The sequence below is a fragment of the Convolutriloba macropyga genome, chromosome 13 (assembly GCF_964194025.1).
Source record: "Convolutriloba macropyga chromosome 13, txConMacr16.3, whole genome shotgun sequence".
Classification (NCBI taxonomy): Eukaryota; Metazoa; Xenacoelomorpha; order Acoela; family Convolutidae; genus Convolutriloba; species Convolutriloba macropyga.
Genome location: NC_134480.1, coordinates 17467804 through 17489069, shown reverse-complemented (window position 1 = coordinate 17489069; position 21266 = coordinate 17467804). Strand labels below are relative to the sequence as shown.

At 36.0% G+C, this 21266-nt stretch overlaps 1 protein-coding gene across 1 annotated transcript in view; it reads left to right on the top strand.

Annotated features, from left to right (window-relative positions):
• Nucleotides 1–21266, top strand: part of LOC142351643 (protein phosphatase 3 catalytic subunit alpha-like) — a 205726-nt gene that overhangs the window by 162681 nt on the left and 21779 nt on the right. The window lies entirely within an intron of this gene.

The window sequence follows — 21266 nt, the reverse complement described above, 5'->3', positions numbered from 1 at the left end:
TCTTGGGACTAATTTGTCTGTTTTCTGGGAATATTTTGTCTGTTTTGTTCGGACTATTTTGTCTGTTTTCTTGGGACCTTTTGTCTGTTTTCTTGGGACTGCTTTGTCTGTTTTCTTAGGACTGTTCTGTCTGTTTTCTTGGGACTGTTTTGTCTGTTTATTGTGACTTTTTTTCTGTTTTCTTGGGACTATTTTGTCTGTTTTTTGTGACTGTTTTTTCTGTTTTCTTGGGACTATTTTGTCTGTTTTCTTGGGACTATTTTGTCTGTTTTCTTGGGACTGTTTTGTCTGTTTTCTTAGGACTGTTTTGTCTGTTTTCTTGGGACTGTTTTGTCTGTTTTTTGTGACCGTTTTTTCTGTTTTCTCGGGACTATTTTGTCTGTTTTCTTGTGACTGTTTTGTTTGTTTATTGGGACATTTTGTTTGTTTTCTTGGGACTTTTTTTGTCTGTTTTCTTGGGACTATTTTGTCTGTTTTCTTGGGACTATTTTGTCTGTTTTCTTGGGACTGTTTTGTCTGTTTTCTTGGGACTGTTTTGTTTGTTTTCTTGGGACTATTTTGTTTGTTTTCTTTGGACTGTTTTGTCTGTTTTCTTGGGACTCTTTTGTCTGTTTTCTTGGGACTGTTTTGTCTGTTTTCTTGGGACTATTTTGTCTGTTTTCTTAGGACTATTTTGTCTGTTTTCTTGGGACTATTTTTTCTGTTTTCTTGGAACTGTTTTGTTTGTTTTCTTGGGACTGTTTTGTCGGTTTTTTGTGACTGTTTTTTCTGTTTTCTTGAGACTGTTTTGCCTGTTTTCTTGGGACTAATTTATCTGTTTTCTGGGAATATTTTGTCTGTTTTGTTCGGACTATTTTGTCTGTTTTCTTCGGACCTTTTGTCTGTTTTCTTGGGACTGCTTTGTCTGTTTTCTTAGGACTGTTCTGTCTGTTTTCTTGGGACTGTTTTGTCTGTTTATTGTGACTTTTTTTCTGTTTTCTTGGGACTATTTTGTCTGTTTTTTGTGACTGTTTTTTCTGTTTTCTTGGGACTATTTTGTCTGTTTGCTTGGGACTGTTTCGTCTGTTTTCTTGGGACTGTTTGGTCTGTTTTCTTGGGACTGTTTTGTCTGTTTTCTTGGAACTATTTTGCCTGTTTTCTTGGGACTGTTTTGTCTGTTTTCTTGGGACTATTTTTTCTGTTTTCTTGGGACTGTTTTGTCTGTTTTCTTGGAACTGTTTTGTCTGTTTTCTTAGGAATATTTTGTCTGTTTTCTTGGGACTATTTTGTCTGTTTTCTCGGGACTGTTTTGTTTGTTTTCTTAGGACTGTTTTGTCTGTTTTTTGTGACTGTTTTTTCTGTTTTCTTGAGACTGTTTTGCCTGTTTTCTTGGGACTATTTTGTCTGTTTTCTGGGAATATTTTGTCTGTTTTGTTCGGAATATTTTGTCTGTTTTCTTGGGACCTTTTGTCTGTTTTCTTGGGACTGCTTTGTCTGTTTTCTTAGAACTGTTTTGTCTGTTTTCTTGGGACTGTTTTGTCTGTTTATTGTGACTTTTTTTTCTGTTTTCTTGGGACTATTTTGTCTGTTTTTTGTGACTGTTTTTTCTGTTTTCTTGGGACTATTTTGTCTGTTTGCTTGGGACTGTTTTGTCTGTTTTCTTGGGACTGTTTTGTCTGTTTCCTTGGGACTGTTTTGTCTGTTTTCTTGGAAATATTTTGCCTGTTTTCTTGGGACTGTTTTGTCTGTTTTCTTGGGACTATTTTGTCTGTTTTCTTGGGACTGTTTTGTCTGTTTTCTTGGAACTGTTTTGTTTGTTTTCTTGGGACTTTTTTTGTCTGTTTTCTTGGGACTATTTTGTCTGTTTTCTTGGGACTATTTTGTCTGTTTGCTTGGGACTGTTTTGTCTGTTTTCTTCGGACTGTTTGGTCTGTTTTCTTGGAACTGTTTTGTTTGTTTTCTTGGGACTTTTTTTGTCTGTTTTCTTGGGACTATTTTGTCTGTTTTCTTGGGACTATTTTGTCTGTTTTCTTGGGACTGTTTTGTCTGTTTTCTTAGGACTGTTTTGTCTGTTTTCTTGGGACTGTTTTGTCTGTTTTCCTGGGACTGTTTTCTCTGTTTTATTGGGACTATCTTGTCTGTTTTCTTGGGACTGTTTTGTCTGTTTTCTTGGGACTGTTTTGTCTGTTTTCTTGGGACTATTTTGTCTGTTTTCTTGGGACTATTTTGTCTGTTTTCTTGGGACTGTTTTGTCTGTTTTCTTGGGACTGTTTTGTTTGTTTTCTTGGGACTATTTTGTTTGTTTTCTTTGGACTGTTTTGTCTGTTTTCTTGGGACTCTTTTGTCTGTTTTCTTGGGACTGTTTTGTCTGTTTTCTTGGGACTATTTTGTCTGTTTTCTTAGGACTATTTTGTCTGTTTTCTTGGGACTATTTTGTCTGTTTTCTTGGAACTGTTTTGTTTGTTTTCTTGGGACTGTTTTGTCGGTTTTTTGTGACTGTTTTTTCTGTTTTCTTGAGACTGTTTTGCCTGTTTTCTTGGGACTAATTTGTCTGTTTTCTGGGAATATTTTGTCTGTTTTGTTCGGACTATTTTGTCTGTTTTCTTGGGACCTTTTGTCTGTTTTCTTGGGATTGCTTTGTCTGTTTTCTTAGGACTGTTTTGTCTGTTTTCTTGGGACTGTTTTGTCTGTTTATTGTGACTTTTTTCTGTTTTCTTGGGACTATTTTGTCTGTTTTTTGTGACTGTTTTTTCTGTTTTCTTGGGACTATTTTGTCTGTTTGCTTGGGACTGTTTCGTCTGTTTTCTTGGGACTGTTTGGTCTGTTTTCTTGGGACTGTTTTGTCTGTTTTCTTGGAACTATTTTGCCTGTTTTCTTGGGACTGTTTTGTCTGTTTTCTTGGGACTATTTTTTCTGTTTTCTTGGGACTGTTTTGTCTGTTTTCTTGGAACTGTTTTGTCTGTTTTCTTAGGAATATTTTGTCTGTTTTCTTGGGACTATTTTGTCTGTTTTCTCGGGACTGTTTTGTTTGTTTTCTTAGGACTGTTTTGTCTGTTTTTTGTGACTGTTTTTTCTGTTTTCTTGAGACTGTTTTGCCTGTTTTCTTGGGACTATTTTGTCTGTTTTCTGGGAATATTTTGTCTGTTTTGTTCGGAATATTTTGTCTGTTTTCTTGGGACCTTTTGTCTGTTTTCTTGGGACTGCTTTGTCTGTTTTCTTAGGACTGTTTTGTCTGTTTTCTTGGGACTGTTTTGTCTGTTTATTGTGACTTTTTTTCTGTTTTCTTGGGACTATTTTGTCTGTTTTTTGTGACTGTTTTTTCTGTTTTCTTGGGACTATTTTGTCTGTTTGCTTGGGACTGTTTTGTCTGTTTTCTTGGGACTGTTTGGTCTGTTTCCTTGGGACTGTTTTGTCTGTTTTCTTGGAAATATTTTGCCTGTTTTCTTGGGACTGTTTTGTCTGTTTTCTTGGGACTATTTTGTCTGTTTTCTTGGGACTGTTTTGTCTGTTTTCTTGGAACTGTTTTGTTTGTTTTCTTGGGACTTTTTTTGTCTGTTTTCTTGGGACTATTTTGTCTGTTTTCTTGGGACTATTTTGTCTGTTTTCTTGGAACTGTTTTGTTTGTTTTCTTGGGACTTTTTTTGTCTGTTTTCTTGGGACTATTTTGTCTGTTTTCTTGGGACTATTTTGTCTGTTTTCTTGGGACTATTTTGTCTGTTTTCTTGGGACTATTTTGTCTGTTTTCTTGGGACTGTTTTGTCTGTTTTCTTAGGACTGTTTTGTCTGTTTTCTTGGGACTGTTTTGTCTGTTTTCCTGGGACTGTTTTCTCTGTTTTATTGGGACTATCTTGTCTGTTTTCTTGGGACTGTTTTGTCTGTTTTCTTGGGACTGTTTTGTCTGTTTTCTTGGGACTATTTTGTCTGTTTTCTTGGGACTGTTTTGTCTGTTTTCTTGGGACTGTTTTGTCTGTTTTCTTGGAACTATTTTGCCTGTCTTCTTGGGACTGTTTTGTTTGTTTTCTTGGGACTATTTTGTCTGTTTTCTTGGGACTGTTTTGTCTGTTTTCTTGGAACTGTTTTGTATGATTTCTTGGGACTGTTTTTTCTGTTTTCTTGGGACTATTTTGCCTGTTTTCTTGGGACTGTTTTGTCTGTTTTCTTGGGACTGTTTTATCTGTTTTCGTGGGACTGTTTTTTCTGTTTTCTTGAGACTGTTTTGTCTGTTTTCTTGGGACTGTTTTTGTCTGTTTTCTGGGGACTGTTTTGTCTGTTTTCTTGGGACGTTTTTGTCTGTTTTCTTGGAACTATTTTGCCTGTTTTCTTGGGACTGTTTTGTCTGTTTTCTTGGGACTTTTTTGTCTGTTTTCTCGGGTCCATTTTGTATGTTTCCTTGGGACTGTTTTGTCTGTTTTCTTGGGACTGTTTTGTCTGTTTTCTTGGGACTATTTTGTCTGTTTTCTTGTGACTGCTCTGTCTGTTTTCTTGGGACTGTTTTGTCTGTTTTCTTGGGACTATTTTGTCTGTTTTCTTGGGACTGTTTTGTCTGTTTTCTTGGGTGTGTTTTGTCTGTTTTCTTGGGACTGTTTTGTTTGTTTTCTTGGGACTATTTTGTCTGTTTTCTTTGGACTGTTTTGTCTGTTTTCTTGGGACTCTTTTGTCTGTTTTCTTGGGACTGTTTTGTCTGTTTTCTTGGGACTATTTTTACTGTTTTCTTGGGACTATTTTGTCTGTTTTCTTGTGACTGTTTTGTCTGTTTTCTTGGGACTGTTTTGTCTGTTTTTTGTGACTGTTTTTTCTGCTTTCTTGGGACTATTTTGTCTGTTTTCTTGTGACTGTTTTGTCTGTTTTCTTGGGACCAATTGGTTTGTTTTCTTGGGACTGTTTTGTTTGTTTTCTTGGGACTTTTTTGCCTGTTTTCTTGGGACTATTTTGTCTGTTTTCTTGGGACTATTTTGTCTGTTTTCTTGGGACTGTTTTGTCTGTTTTCTTAGGACTGTTTTGTCTGTTTTCTTGGGACTATTTTGTCTGTTTTCTTGCGACTGTTTTGTATGATTTCTTGGGACTGTTTTTTCTGTTTTCTTGGGACTATTTTGCCTGTTTTCTTGGGACTGTTTTGTCTGTTTTCTTGGGACTGTTTTATCTGTTTTCGTGGGACTGTTTTTTCTGTTTTCTTGGGACTGTTTTGTCTGTTTTCTTGGGACTGTTTTTGTCTGTTTTCTGGGGACTGTTTTGTCTGTTTTCTTGGGACGTTTTTGTCTGTTTTCTTGGAACTATTTTGCCTGTTTTCTTGGGACTGTTTTGTCTGTTTTCTTGGGACTTTTTTGTCTGTTTTCTCGGGTCCATTTTGTATGTTTTCTTGGGACTGTTTTGTCTGTTTTCTTGGGACTGTTTTGTCTGTTTTCTTTGGATTCTTTTGTCTGTTTTCTTGGGACTATTTTGTCTGTTTTCTTGTGACTGCTGTGTCTGTTTTCTTGGGACTGTTTCGTCTGTTTTCTTGGGACTGTTTTGTCTGTTTTCTTGGGACTGTTTTGTCTGTTTTCTTGGGTGTGTTTTGTCTGTTTTCTTGGGACTATTTTGTCTGTTTTCTTGTGACTGTTTTGTCTGTTTTCTTGGGACTGTTTTGTCTGTTTTTTGTGACTGTTTTTTCTGCTTTCTTGGGACTATTTTGTCTGTTTTCTTGTGACTGTTTTGTCTGTTTTCTTGGGACTATTTTGTTTGTTTTCTTGGGACTGCTTTGTCTGTTTTTTGTGACTGTTTTTTCTGTTTTCTTGGGACTATTTTGTCTGTTTTCTTGTGACTGTTTTGTCTGTTTTCTTGGGACTATTTTGTCTGTTTTCTTGGGTCTGTTTTGTTTGTTTTCTTGGGACTGTTTTGTCTGTTTTTTGTGACTGTTTTTTCTGTTTTCTTGGGACTATTTTGCTTGTTTTGTTATGACTGTTTTGTCTGTTTTCTTGGGACTATTTTGTCTGTTTTCTTGGGACTATTTTGTTTGTTTTCTTGGGACTATTTTGTCTGTTTTCTTGGGACTATTTTGTCTGCTTTCTTGGGACTGTTTTGTCTGTTTTCTTGGGAATGTTTTGTTTGTTTTTTTGGGACTATTTTGTCTGTTTTCTTGGGACTTTTTTGTCTGTTTTCTTGGGAATGTTTTGTCTGTTTTCTTGGGATTGTTTTGTGTGTTTTCTTGGGACTGTTTTGTCTGTTTTCTTGGGACTGTTTTGTCTGTTTTCTTGGGACGTTTTTGTCAGTTTTCTGGGAATATTTTGTCTGTTTTCTTCGGACCATTTTGTCTGTTTCCTCGGGACTATTTTTTCTGTTTTCTTGGGACTATTTTGTCTGTTTTCTTGGGACTGTTTTGTCTGTTTATTGTGACTGTTTTTTTTCTGTTTTCTTGGGACTATTTTGTCTGTTTTCTTGGGTGTGTTTTGTCTGTTTTCTTGGGACTATTTTGTCTGTTTTCTTGTGACTGTTTTGTCTGTTTTCTTGGGACTGATTTGTCTGTTTTTTGTGACTGTTTTTCTGCTTTCTTGGGACTATTTTGTCTGTTTTCTTGTGACTGTTTTGTCTGTTTTCTTGGGACTATTTTGTTTGTTTTCTTGGGACTGCTTTGTCTGTTTTTTGTGACTGTTTTTTCTGTTTTCTTGGGACTATTTTGTCTGTTTTCTTGTGACTGTTTTGTCTGTTTTCTTGGGACTATTTTGTCTGTTTTCTTGGGTCTGTTTTGTTTGTTTTCTTGGGACTGTTTTGTCTGTTTTTTGTGACTGTTTTTTCTGTTTTCTTGGGACTATTTTGCTTGTTTTGTTATGACTGTTTTGTCTGTTTTCTTGGGACTATTTTGTCTGTTTTCTTGGGACTATTTTGTTTGTTTTCTTGGGACTATTTTGTCTGTTTTCTTGGGACTATTTTGTCTGCTTTCTTGGGACTGTTTTGTCTGTTTTCTTGGGAATGTTTTGTTTGTTTTTTTGGGACTATTTTGTCTGTTTTCTTGGGACTTTTTTGTCTGTTTTCTTGGGAATGTTTTGTCTGTTTTCTTGGGATTGTTTTGTGTGTTTTCTTGGGACTGTTTTGTCTGTTTTCTTGGGACTGTTTTGTCTGTTTTCTTGGGACGTTTTTGTCAGTTTTCTGGGAATATTTTGTCTGTTTTCTTCGGACCATTTTGTCTGTTTTCTCGGGACTATTTTGTCTGTTTTCTTGGGACTATTTTGTCTGTTTTCTTGGGACTGTTTTGTCTGTTTATTGTGACTGTTTTTTTTCTGTTTTCTTGGGACTATTTTGTCTGTTTTTTGTGACTGTTTTTTCTGTTTTCTTGGGACTATTTTGTCTGTTTGCTTGGGACTGTTTTGTCTGTTTTCTTGGGACTGTTTGGTCTGTTTTCTTGGGACTGTTTTGCCGGTTTTCTTGGGACTATTTTGTCTGTTTTCTGGGAATATTTTGTCTGTTTTCTTGAGACTATTTTGTCTGTTTTCTTGGGACTGTTTTGTCTGTTTTCTTGGGACTATTTTGTCTGTTTTCTTGGGACTATTTTTTCTGTTTTCTTGGGACTGTTTTGTCTGTTTTCTTGGGACTATTTTGTCTGTTTTCTTGGGACTGTTTTGTCTGTTTTCTTGGGACTGTTTTGTCTGTTTTCTTGGAACTATTTTGCCTGTTTTCTTGGGACTGTTTTGTTTGTTTTCTTGGGACTATTTTGTCTGTTTTCTTGGGACTGTTTTGTCTGTTTTCTTGGAAATGTTTTGTTTGTTTTCTTGGGACTTTTTTGCCTGTTTTCTTGGACTATTTTGTCTGTTTTCTTGGGACTATTTTGTCTGTTTTCTTGGGACTGTTTTATCTGTTTTCTTAGGACTGTTTTGTCTGTTTTCTTGGGACTATTTTGTCTGTTTTCTTGGGACTGTTTTGTCTGTTTTCTTGCGACTGTTTTGTATGATTTCTTGGGACTGTTTTTTCTGTTTTCTTGGGACTATTTTGCCTGTTTTCTTGGGACTGTTTTGTCTGTTTTCTTGGGACTGTTTTATCTGTTTTCGTGGGACTGTTTTTTCTGTTTTCTTGGGACTGTTTTGTCTGTTTTCTTGGGACTGTTTTTGTCTGTTTTCTGGGGACTGTTTTGTCTGTTTTCTTGGGACGTTTTTGTCTGTTTTCTTGGAACTATTTTGCCTGTTTTCTTGGGACTGTTTTGTCTGTTTTCTTGGGACTTTTTTGTCTGTTTTCTCGGGTCCATTTTGTATGTTTTCTTGGGACTGTTTTGTCTGTTTTCTTGGGACTGTTTTGTCTGTTTTCTTTGGATTCTTTTGTCTGTTTTCTTGGGACTATTTTGTCTGTTTTCTTGTGACTGCTCTGTCTGTTTTCTTGGGACTGTTTTGTCTGTTTTCTTGGGACTATTTTGTCTGTTTTCTTGGGACTGTTTTGTCTGTTTTCTTGGGTGTGTTTTGTCTGTTTTCTTGGGACTGTTTTGTTTGTTTTCTTGGGACTATTTTGTCTGTTTTCTTTGGACTGTTTTGTCTGTTTTCTTGGGATTCTTTTGTCTGTTTTCTTGGGACTGTTTTGTCTGTTTTCTTGGGACTATTTTTTCTGTTTTCTTGAGACTATTTTGTCTGTTTTCTTGTGACTGTTTTGTCTGTTTTCTTGGGACTGTTTTGTCTGTTTTTTGTGACTGTTTTTTCTGCTTTCTTGGGACTATTTTGTCTGTTTTCTTGTGACTGTTTTGTCTGTTTTCATGGGACTATTTTGTTTGTTTTCTTGGGACTGTTTTGTTTGTTTTCTTGGGACTTTTTTGCCTGTTTTCTTGGGACTGTTTTGTCTGTTTCCTTGGGAATATTTTGTCTGTTTTCTTGGGACTGTTTTGTCTGTTTTCTTAGGACTGTTTTGTCTGTTTTCTTGGGACTATTTTGTCTGTTTTCTTGCGACTGTTTTGTATGATTTCTTGGGACTGTTTTTTCTGTTTTCTTGGGACTATTTTGCCTGTTTTCTTGGGACTGTTTTGTCTGTTTTCTTGGGACTGTTTTATCTGTTTTCGTGGGACTGTTTTTTCTGTTTTCTTGGGACTGTTTTGTCTGTTTTCTTGGGACTGTTTTTGTCTGTTTTCTGGGGACTGTTTTGTCTGTTTTCTTGGGACGTTTTTGTCTGTTTTCTTGGAACTATTTTGTCTGTTTTCTTGGGACTGTTTTGTCTGTTTTCTTGGGACTTTTTTGTCTGTTTTCTCGGGTCCATTTTGTATGTTTTCTTGGGACTGTTTTGTCTGTTTTCTTGGGACTGTTTTGTCTGTTTTCTTTGGATTCTTTTGTCTGTTTTCTTGGGACTATTTTGTCTGTTTTCTTGTGACTGCTCTGTCTGTTTTCTTGGGACTGTTTCGTCTGTTTTCTTGGGACTGTTTTGTCTGTTTTCTTGGGACTGTTTTGTCTGTTTTCTTGGGTGTGTTTTGTCTGTTTCCTTGGGACTATTTTGTCTGTTTTCTTGTGACTGTTTTGTCTGTTTTCTTGGGACTGTTTTGTCTGTTTTTTGTGACTGTTTTTTCTGCTTTCTTGGGACTATTTTGTCTGTTTTCTTGTGACTGTTTTGTCTGTTTTCTTGGGACTATTTTGTTTGTTTTCTTGGGACTGCTTTGTCTGTTTTTTGTGACTGTTTTTTCTGTTTTCTTGGGACTATTTTGTCTGTTTTCTTGTGACTGTTTTGTCTGTTTTCTTGGGACTATTTTGTCTGTTTTCTTGGGTCTGTTTTGTTTGTTTTCTTGGGACTGTTTTGTCTGTTTTTTGTGACTGTTTTTTCTGTTTTCTTGGGACTATTTTGCTTGTTTTGTTATGACTGTTTTGTTTGTTTTCTTGGGACTATTTCGTCTGTTTTCTTGTGACTGTTTTGTTTGTTTTCTTGGGACTATTTTGTTTGTTTTCTTGGGACTATTTTGTCTGTTTTCTTGGGACTATTTTGTCTGCTTTCTTGGGACTGTTTTGTCTGTTTTCTTGGGAATGTTTTGTTTGTTTTTTTGGGACTATTTTGTCTGTTTTCTTGGGACTTTTTTGTCTGTTTTCTTGGGAATGTTTTGTCTGTTTTCTTGGGATTGTTTTGTGTGTTTTCTTGGGACTGTTTTGTCTGTTTTCTTGGGACTGTTTTGTCTGTTTTCTTGGGACGTTTTTGTCAGTTTTCTGGGAATATTTTTTTGTCTGTTTTCTTCGGACCATTTTGTCTGTTTTCTCGGGACTATTTTGTCTGTTTTCTTGTGACTGTTTTGTCTGTTTTCTTGGGACTGTTTTGTCTGTTTTTTGTGACTGTTTTTTCTGCTTTCTTGGGACTATTTTGTCTGTTTTCTTGTGACTGTTTTGTCTGTTTTCTTGGGACTATTTTGTTTGTTTTCTTGGGACTGCTTTGTCTGTTTTTTGTGACTGTTTTTTCTGTTTTCTTGGGACTATTTTGTCTGTTTTCTTGTGACTGTTTTGTCTGTTTTCTTGGGACTATTTTGTCTGTTTTCTTGGGTCTGTTTTGTTTGTTTTCTTGGGACTGTTTTGTCTGTTTTTTGTGACTGTTTTTTCTGTTTTCTTGGGACTATTTTGCTTGTTTTGTTATGACTGTTTTGTTTGTTTTCTTGGGACTATTTCGTCTGTTTTCTTGTGACTGTTTTGTTTGTTTTCTTGGGACTATTTTGTTTGTTTTCTTGGGACTATTTTGTCTGTTTTCTTGGGACTATTTTGTCTGCTTTCTTGGGACTGTTTTGTCTGTTTTCTTGGGAATGTTTTGTTTGTTTTTTTGGGACTATTTTGTCTGTTTTCTTGGGACTTTTTTGTCTGTTTTCTTGGGAATGTTTTGTCTGTTTTCTTGGGATTGTTTTGTGTGTTTTCTTGGGACTGTTTTGTCTGTTTTCTTGGGACTGTTTTGTCTGTTTTCTTGGGACGTTTTTGTCAGTTTTCTGGGAATATTTTTTTGTCTGTTTTCTTCGGACCATTTTGTCTGTTTTCTCGGGACTATTTTGTCTGTTTTCTTGGGACTATTTTGTCTGTTTTCTTGGGACTGTTTTGTCTGTTTATTGTGACTGTTTTTTTTCTGTTTTCTTGGGACTATTTTTTCTGTTTTTTGTGACTGTTTTTTCTGTTTTCTTGGGACTATTTTGTCTGTTTGCTTGGGACTGTTTTGTCTGTTTTCTTGGGACTGTTTGGTCTGTTTTCTTGGGACTGTTTTGCCGGTTTTCTTGGGACTATTTTGTCTGTTTTCTGGGAATATTTTGTCTGTTTTCTTGGGACTATTTTGTCTGTTTTCTTGGGACTGTTTTGTCTGTTTTCTTTGGATTCTTTTGTCTGTTTTCTTGGGACTATTTTGTCTGCTTTCTTGTGACTGCTCTGTCTGTTTTCTTGGGACTGTTTCGTCTGTTTTCTTGGGACTGTTTTGTCTGTTTTCTTGGGACTGTTTTGTCTGTTTTCTTGGGTGTGTTTTGTCTGTTTTCTTGGGACTATTTTGTCTGTTTTCTTGTGACTGTTTTGTCTGTTTTCTTGGGACTGTTTTGTCTGTTTTTTGTGACTGTTTTTTCTGCTTTCTTGGGACTATTTTGTCTGTTTTCTTGTGACTGTTTTGTCTGTTTTCTTGGGACTATTTTGTTTGTTTTCTTGGGACTGCTTTGTCTGTTTTTTGTGACTGTTTTTTCTGTTTTCTTGGGACTATTTTGTCTGTTTTCTTGTGACTGTTTTGTCTGTTTTCTTGGGACTATTTTGTCTGTTTTCTTGGGTCTGTTTTGTTTGTTTTCTTGGGACTGTTTTGCTTGTTTTGTTATGACTGTTTTGTCTGTTTTCTTGGGACTATTTTGTCTGTTTTCTTGGGACTATTTTGTCTGTTTTTTGTGACTGTTTTTTCTGTTTTCTTGGGACTATTTTGCTTGTTTTGTTATGACTGTTTTGTCTGTTTTCTTGGGACTATTTTGTCTGTTTTCTTGGGACTATTTTGTTTGTTTTCTTGGGACTATTTTGTCTGTTTTCTTGGGACTATTTTGTCTGCTTTCTTGGGACTGTTTTGTCTGTTTTTTTGGGACTATTTTGTCTGTTTTCTTGGGTCTTCTTTGTCTGTTTTCTTGGGAATGTTTTGTCTGTTTTCTTGTGACTGCTCTGTCTGTTTTCTTGGGACTGTTTCGTCTGTTTTCTTGGGACTGTTTTGTCTGTTTTCTTGGGACTGTTTTGTCTGTTTTCTTGGGTGTGTTTTGTCTGTTTTCTTGGGACTATTTTGTCTGTTTTCTTGTGACTGTTTTGTCTGTTTTCTTGGGACTGTTTTGTCTGTTTTTTGTGACTGTTTTTTCTGCTTTCTTGGGACTATTTTGTCTGTTTTCTTGTGACTGTTTTGTCTGTTTTCTTGGGACTATTTTGTTTGTTTTCTTGGGACTGCTTTGTCTGTTTTTTGTGACTGTTTTTTCTGTTTTCTTGGGACTATTTTGTCTGTTTTCTTGTGACTGTTTTGTCTGTTTTCTTGGGACTATTTTGTCTGTTTTCTTGGGTCTGTTTTGTTTGTTTTCTTGGGACTGTTTTGCTTGTTTTGTTATGACTGTTTTGTCTGTTTTCTTGGGACTATTTTGTCTGTTTTCTTGGGACTATTTTGTCTGTTTTTTGTGACTGTTTTTTCTGTTTTCTTGGGACTATTTTGCTTGTTTTGTTATGACTGTTTTGTCTGTTTTCTTGGGACTATTTTGTCTGTTTTCTTGGGACTATTTTGTTTGTTTTCTTGGGACTATTTTGTCTGTTTTCTTGGGACTATTTTGTCTGCTTTCTTGGGACTGTTTTGTCTGTTTTCTTGGGAATGTTTTGTTTGTTTTTTTGGGACTATTTTGTCTGTTTTCTTGGGTCTTTTTTGTCTGTTTTCTTGGGAATGTTTTGTCTGTTTTCTTGGGATTGTTTTGTGTGTTTTCTTGGGACTGTTTTGTCTGTTTTCTTGGGACTGTTTTGTCTGTTTTCTTGGGACGTTTTTGTCAGTTTTCTGGGAATATTTTGTCTGTTTTCTTCGGACCATTTTGTCTGTTTTCTCGGGACTATTTTGTCTGTTTTCTTGGGACTATTTTGTCTGTTTTCTTGGGACTGTTTTGTCTGTTTATTGTGACTGTTTTTTTCTGTTTTCTTGGGACTATTTTGTCTGTTTTTTGTGACTGTTTTTTCTGTTTTCTTGGGACTATTTTGTCTGTTTGCTTGGGACTGTTTTGTCTGTTTTCTTGGGACTGTTTGGTCTGTTTTCTTGGGACTGTTTTGCCGGTTTTCTTGGGACTATTTTGTCTGTTTTCTGGGAATATTTTGTCTGTTTTCTTGGGACTATTTTGTCTGTTTTCTTGGGACTGTTTTGTCTGTTTTCTTGGGACTATTTTTTCTGTTTTCTTGGGACTGTTTTATCTGTGTTCTTGGGACTGTTTTGTCTGTTTTCTTGGGACTATTTTGTCTGTTTTTTTAAGACTATTTTGTATTTTTTTTGGGACTATTTTGTCTGTTTTCTTGGGACTATTTTGTCTGTTTTCTTGGGACTGTTTTGTCTGTTTTCTTGGGACTGTTTTGTCTGTTTTCTTGGGACTATTTTGTCTGTTTTCTTGGGACTGTTTTGTCTGTTTTCTTGGGACTGTTTTGTCTGTTTTCTTGGAACTATTTTGCCTGGTTTCTTGGGACTGTTTTGTTTTTTTTTTCTTGGGAAAATTTTGTCTGTTCTCTTGGGACTATTATGTCTGTTTTCTTGGGACTATTTTGTCTGTTTTGGGACTGTTCTGTCTGTTTTCTTGGGACTCTTCTGTCTGTTTTCTTGGGACTGTTTTGTCTGTTTTCTTGTGAGTGTTTTGTCTGTTTTCTTGGGACAATTTTGTCTGTTTTCTTGGGACTATTTTTTCTGTTTGCTTGGGACTGTTTTGTCTGTTTTCTTGGGACTGTTTGGTCTGTTTTCTTGGGACTGTTTTGCCGGTTTTCTTGGGACTATTTTGTCTGTTTTCTGGGAATATTTTGTCTGTTTTCTTGGGACTATTTTGTCTGTTTTCTTGGGACTGTTTTGTCTGTTTTCTTGGGACTATTTTTTCTGTTTTCTTGGGACTGTTTTATCTGTTTTCTTGGGACTGTTTTGTCTGTTTTCTTGGGACTGTTCTGTCTGTTTTCTTGGGACTCTTCTGTCTGTTTTCTTGGGACTGTTTTGTCTGTTTTCTTGGGAGTGTTTTGTCTGTTTTCTTGGGACAATTTTGTCTGTTTTCTTGGGACTATTTTTTCTGTTTGCTTGGGACTGTTTTGTCTGTTTTCTTGGGACTGTTTGGTCTGTTTTCTTGGGACTGTTTTGCCGGTTTTCTTGGGACTATTTTGTCTGTTTTCTGGGAATATTTTGTCTGTTTTCTTGGGACTATTTTGTCTGTTTTCTTGGGACTGTTTTGTCTGTTTTCTTGGGACTATTTTTTCTGTTTTCTTGGGACTGTTTTATCTGTTTTCTTGGGACTGTTTTGTCTGTTTTCTTGGGACTATTTTGTCTGTTTTTTTAAGACTATTTTGTATTTTTTTGGGACTATTTTGTCTGTTTTCTTGGGACTATTTTGTCTGTTTTCTTGGGACTGTTTTGTCTGTTTTCTTGGGACTGTTTTGTCTGTTTTCTTGGGACGTTTTTGTCAGTTTTCTGGGAATATTTTGTCTGTTTTCTTCGGACCATTTTGTCTGTTTTCTCGGGACTATTTTGTCTGTTTTCTTGGGACTATTTTGTCTGTTTTCTTGGGACTGTTTTGTCTGTTTATTGTGACTGTTTTTTTCTGTTTTCTTGGGACTATTTTGTCTGTTTTTTGTGACTGTTTTTTCTGTTTTCTTGGGACTATTTTGTCTGTTTGCTTGGGACTGTTTTGTCTGTTTTCTTGGGACTGTTTGGTCTGTTTTCTTGGGACTGTTTTGCCGGTTTTCTTGGGACTATTTTGTCTGTTTTCTGGGAATATTTTGTCTGTTTTCTTGGGACTATTTTGTCTGTTTTCTTGGGACTGTTTTGTCTGTTTTCTTGGGACTATTTTTTCTGTTTTCTTGGGACTGTTTTATTTGTGTTCTTGGGACTGTTTTGTCTGTTTTCTTGGGACTATTTTGTCTGTTTTTTTAAGACTATTTTGTATTTTTTTTGGGACTATTTTGTCTGTTTTCTTGGGACTATTTTGTCTGTTTTCTTGGGACTGTTTTGTCTGTTTTCTTGGGACTGTTTTGTCTGTTTTCTTGGGACTATTTTGTCTGTTTTCTTGGGACTGTTTTGTCTGTTTTCTTGGGACTGTTTTGTCTGTTTTCTTGGAACTATTTTGCCTGGTTTCTTGGGACTGTTTTGTTTTTTTTTTCTTGGGAAAATTTTGTCTGTTCTCTTGGGACTATTATGTCTGTTTTCTTGGGACTATTTTGTCTGTTTTGGGACTGTTCTGTCTGTTTTCTTGGGACTCTTCTGTCTGTTTTCTTGGGACTGTTTTGTCTGTTTTCTTGGGAGTGTTTTGTCTGTTTTCTTGGGACCATTTTGTCTGTTTTCTTGGGACTATTTTTTCTGTTTGCTTGGGACTGTTTTGTCTGTTTTCTTGGGACTGTTTGGTCTGTTTTCTTGGGACTGTTTTGCCGGTTTTCTTGGGACTATTTTGTCTGTTTTCTGGGAATATTTTGTCTGTTTTCTTGGGACTATTTTGTCTGTTTTCTTGGGACTGTTTTGTCTGTTTTCTTGGGACTATTTTTTCTGTTTTCTTGGGACTGTTTTATCTGTTTTCTTGGGACTGTTTTGTCTGTTTTCTTGGGACTATTTTGTCTGTTTTTTTAAGACTATTTTGTATTTTTTTGGGACTATTTTGTCTGTTTTCTTGGGACTATTTTGTCTGTTTTCTTGGGACTGTTTTGTCTGTTTTCTTGGGACTGTTTTGTCTGTTTTCTTGGGACTATTTTGTCTGTTTTCTTGGGACTGTTTTGTCTGTTTTCTTGGGACTGTTTTGTCTGTTTTCTTGGAACTATTTTGCCTGGTTTCTTGGGACTGTTTTGTTTTTTTTTCTTGGGAATATTTTGTCTGTTCTCTTGGGACTATTATGTCTGTTTTGGGACTGTTCTGTCTGTTTTCTTGGGACTCTTCTGTCTGTTTTCTTGGGACTGTTTTGTCTGTTTTGGGACTGTTCTGTCTGTTTTCTTGGGACTCTTCTGTCTGTTTTCTTGGGACTGTTTTGTCTGTTTTCTTGGGAGTGTTTTGTCTGTTTTCTTGGGACCATTTTGTCTGTTTTCTTGGGACTATTTTTTCTGTTTTCTTGGGACTATTTTGTCTGTTTTCTTGGGACTGTTTTGTCTGTTTTCTTGGGACTGTTTTGTCTGGTTTTTGTGACTGTTTTTTATGTTTTTTGGGACTAATTTGTCTGTTTTCTTGGGACTCTTTTGTCTGTTTTCTTGGGACTGCTTTGTCTGTTTTCTTGTGATTTTTTTGGTCTGTTTTCTTGGGACTGTCTTGTTTGTTTTCTTGGGACTATTTTGTCTGTTTTCTTTGGACTGTTTTGTCGGTTTTCTTGGGACTCTTTTGGTTTTCTTGGGACTGTTTTGTCTGTTTTCTTGGGACTATTTTTTCTGTTTTCTTGGGACTGTTTTGTCTGTTTTCTTGGGACTGTTTTGTCTGTTTTCTGGGGACTGTTTTGTCTGTTTTCTTGGGACTATTTTGTCTGTTCTCTTGGGACTAATTTGTCTGTTTTCTTGGGACTATTTTGTCTGTTTTCTTGGGACTATTTTTTCTGTTTTCTTTGGACTATTTTGTCTGTTTTCTTGGGACTGTTTTGTCTGTTTTCTTGGTACTGTTTTGTTTGTTTTCTTGGGACTATTTTTTCTGTTTTCTTGGGACTGTTTTGTCTGTTTTCTTGGAACTATTTTGCCTGTTTTTTTGTCAGTTTTCTGGGAATATTTTGTCTGTTTTCTTCGGACTACTTTGTCTGTTTTCTTGGGACTGTTTTGTCTGTTTATTGTGACTGTTTTTTTCTGTTTTCTTGGAACTATTTTGTCTGTTTGCTTGGGACTGTTTCGTCTGTTTTCTTGGGACTGTTTGGTCTGTTTTCTTGGGACTGTTTTTCCGGTTTTCTTGGGACTATTTTGTCTGTTTTCTTGGAATATTTTGTCTGTTTTCTTGGGACTATTTTGTCTGTTTTCTTGGGACTGTTTTGTCTGTTTTCTTGGGACTATTTTTTCTGTTTTCTTGGGACTGTTTTGTCTGCTTTCTTGGGACTGTTTTGTCTGTTTTCTGGGGACTGTTTTGTCTGTTTTCTTGGGACTATTTTGTCTGTTCTCTTGGGACTATTTTGTCTGTTTTCTTGGGACTATTTTGTCTGTTTTCTTGGGACTATTTTTTCTGTTTTCTTTGGACTATTTTGTCTGTTTTCTTGGGACTGTTTTGTCTGTTTTCTTGGTACTGTTTTGTTTGTTTTCTTGGGACTATTTTTTCTGTTTTCTTGGGACTGTTTTGTCTGTTTTCTTGGAACTATTTTGCCTGTTTTTTTGTCAGTTTTCTGGGAATATTTTGTCTGTTTTCTTCGGACTACTTTGTCTGTTTTCTTGGGACTGTTTTGTCTGTTTATTGTGACTGTTTTTTTCTGTTTTCTTGGAACTATTTTGTCTGTTTGCTTGGGACTGTTTCGTCTGTTTTCTTGGGACTGTTTGGTCTGTTTTCTTGGGACTGTTTTTCCGGTTTTCTTGGGACTATTTTGTCTGTTTTCTTGGAATATTTTGTCTGTTTTCTTGGGACTATTTTGTCTGTTTTCTTGGGACTGTTTTGTCTGTTTTCTTGGGACTATTTTTTCTGTTTTCTTGGGACTGTTTTGTCTGCTTTCTTGGGACTGTTTTGTCTGTTTTCTGGGGACTGTTTTGTCTGTTTTCTTGGGACTATTTTGTCTGTTCTCTTGGGACTATTTTGTCTGTTTTCTTGGGACTGTTTTGTCTGTTTTCTGGGGACTGTTTTGTTTGTTTTCTTGGGACTATTTTGTCTGTTCTCTTGGGACTATTTTGTCTGTTTTCTTGGGACTATTTTGTCTGTTTTCTTGGGACTATTTTGTCTGTTTTCTTTGGACTATTTTGTCTGTTTTCTTGGGACTGTTTTGTCTGTTTTCTTGGGACTGTTTTGTTTGTTTTCTTGGGAGTATTTTTTCTGTTTTCTTGGGACTGTTTTGTCTGTTTTCTTGAGACTGTTTTGTCTGTTTTCTTGGAACTATTTTGCCTGTTTTTTTGTCAGTTTTCTGGGAATATTTTGTCTGTTTTCTTCGGACTATTTTGTCTGTTTTCTTGGGACTATTTTGTCTGTTTTCTTGGGACTATTTTGTCTGTTTTCTTGGGACTGTTTTGTCTGTTTATTGTGACTGTTTTTTTCTGTTTTCTTGGGACTATTTTGTCTGTTTTTTCTGACTGTTTTTTCTGTTTTCTTGGGACTATTTTGTCTGTTTGCTTGGGACTGTTTTGTCTGTTTTCTTGGGACTGTTTGGTCTGTTTTCTTGGGACTGTTTTGCCGGTTTTCTTGGGACTATTTTGTCTGTTTTCTGGGAATATTTTGTCTGTTTTCTTGGGACTATTTTGTCTGTTTTCTTGGGACTGTTTTGTCTGTTTTCTTGGGACTATTTTTTCTGTTTTCTTGGGACTGTTTTGTCTGTTTTCTTGGGACTGTTTTGTCTGTTTTCTGGGGACTGTTTTGTCTGTTTTCTGGGGACTATTTTGTCTGTTCTCTTGGGACTATTTTGTCTGTTTTTTTAAGACTACTTTTTATGTTTTTGGGACTATTTTGTCTGTTTTCTTGGGACTATTTTGTCTGTTTTCTTGGGACTGTTTTGTCTGTTTTCTTGGGACTTTTTTGTCTCTTTTCTTGGGACTGTTTTGTCTGTTTTCTTGGGACTGTTTTGTCTGTTTTCTTGGAACTATTTTGCCTGTTTTCTTGGGACTGTTTTGTTTTTTTTCTTGGGAATATTTTGTCTGTTCTCTTGGGGCTATTATGTCTGTTTTCTTGGGACTATTTTGTCTTTTTTTTGGGACTGTTCTGTCTGTTTTCTTGGGACTCTTCTGTCTGTTTTCTTGGGACTGTTTTGTCTGTTTTCTTGGGAGTGTTTTGTCTGTTTTCTTGGGACTATTTTGTCTGTTTTCTTGGGACTAATTTTTCTGTTTTCTTGGGACTATTTTGTCTGTTTTCTTGGGACTGTTTTGTCTGTTTTCTTGGGACTGTTTTGTCTGGTTTTTGTGACTGTTTTTTCTGTTTTCTTGGGACTATTTTGTCTGTTTTCTTGGGACTGTTTTGTCTGTTTTCTTGGGACTCCTTTGTCTGTTTTCTTGTGACTATTTTGTCTGTTTTCTTGGGACTATTTTGTCTGTTTTCTTGTGACTATTTTGTCTGTTTTCTTGGGACTGTTTTGTCTGTTTTCTTGGGACTGTCTTGTTTGTTTTCTTGGGACTATTTTGTCTGTTTTCTTTGGACTGTTTTGTCTGTTTTCTTGGGACTCTTTTGTCTTTTTTTTGGGACTGTTCTGTCTGTTTTCTTGGGACTCTTCTGTCTGTTTTCTTGGGACTGTTTTGTCTGTTTTCTTGGGAGTGTTTTGTCTGTTTTCTTGGGACTATTTTGTCTGTTTTCTTGGGACTAATTTTTCTGTTTTCTTGGGACTATTTTGTCTGTTTTCTTGGGACTGTTTTGTCTGTTTTCTTGGGACTGTTTTGTCTGGTTTTTGTGACTGTTTTTTCTGTTTTCTTGGGACTATTTTGTCTGTTTTCTTGGGACTGTTTTGTCTGTTTTCTTGGGACTCCTTTGTCTGTTTTCTTGTGACTATTTTGTCTGTTTTCTTGGGACTATTTTGTCTGTTTTCTTGTGACTATTTTGTCTGTTTTCTTGGGACTGTTTTGTCTGTTTTCTTGGGACTGTCTTGTTTGTTTTCTTGGGACTATTTTGTCTGTTTTCTTTGGACTGTTTTGTCTGTTTTCTTGGGACTCTTTTGTCTGTTTTCTTGGGACTGTTTTGTCTGTTTTCTTGGGACTATTTTTTCTGTTTTCTTGGGACTGTTTTGTCTGTTTTCTTGGGACTGTTTTGTCTGTTTTCTGGGGACTGTTTTGTCTGTTTTCTTGGGAATGTTTTGTCTGTTTTCTTGGGACTGTTTTATCTGTTTTCTTTGGATTCTTTTGTCTATTTTCTTGGGACTAATTTGTCTGTTTTCTTGTGACTGCTTTGTCAGTTTTTTTGGGACTATTTTCTCTGTTTTCTTGGGACTATTTTGTTCGTTTTCTTGGGACTGTTTTGTCTGTTTTCCTGGGACTGTTTTGTCTGTTTTCTTGGGACTGTTTGGTCTGTTTTCTTGGGACTGTTTTGCCGGTTTTCTTGGGACTATTTTGTCTGTTTTCTGGGAATATTTTGTCTGTTTTCTTGGGACTATTTTGTCTGTTTTCTTGGGACTGTTTTGTCTGTTGTCTTGGGACTATTTTTTCTGTTTTCTTGGGACTGTTTTGTCTATTTTCTTGGGACTCTTTTGTCTGTTTTCTGGGGACTGTTTTGTCTGTTTTCTGGGGACTATTTTGTCTGTTCTCTTGGGACTATTTTGTCTGTTTTTTTAAGACTACTTTGTATGTTTTTGGGACTATTTTGTCTGTTTTCTTGGGACTATTTTGTCTGTTTTCTTGGGACTGTTTTGTCTGTTTTCTTGGGACTGTTTTGTCTGTTTTCTTGGGACTTTTTTGTCTCTTTTCTTGGGACTGTTTTGTCTCTTTTCGTGGGACTGTTTTGTCTGTTTTCTTGGAACTATTTTGCCTGTTTTCTTGGGACTGTTTTGTTTTTTTTCTTGGGAATATTTTGGCTGTTCTCTTGGGGCTATTATGTCTGTTTTCTTGGGACTATTTTGTCTTTTTTTTGGGACTGTTCTGTCTGTTTTCTTGGGACTCTTCTGTCTGTTTTCTTGGGACTGTTTTGTCTGTTTTCTTGGGAGTGTTTTGTCTGTTTTCTTGGGACTATTTTGTCTGTTTTCTTGGGACTAATTTTTCTGTTTTCTTGGGACTATTTTGTCTGTTTTCTTGGGACTGTTTTGTCTGTTTTCTTGGGACTGTTTTGTCTGGTTTTTGTGACTGTTTTTTCTGTTTTATTGGGACTATTTTGTCTGTTTTCTTGGGACTGTTTTGTCTGTTTTCTTGGGACTGCTTTGTCTGTTTTCTTGTGACTATTTTGTCTGTTTTATTGGGACTATTTTGTCTGTTTTCTTTTGACTATTTTGTCTGTTTTCTTGGGACTGTTTTGTCTGTTTTCTTGGGACTGTCTTGTTTGTTTTCTTGGGACTATTTTGTCTGTTTTCTTTGGACTGTTTTGTCTCTTTTCTTGGGACTCTTTTGTCTGTTTTCTTGGGACTGTTTTGTCTG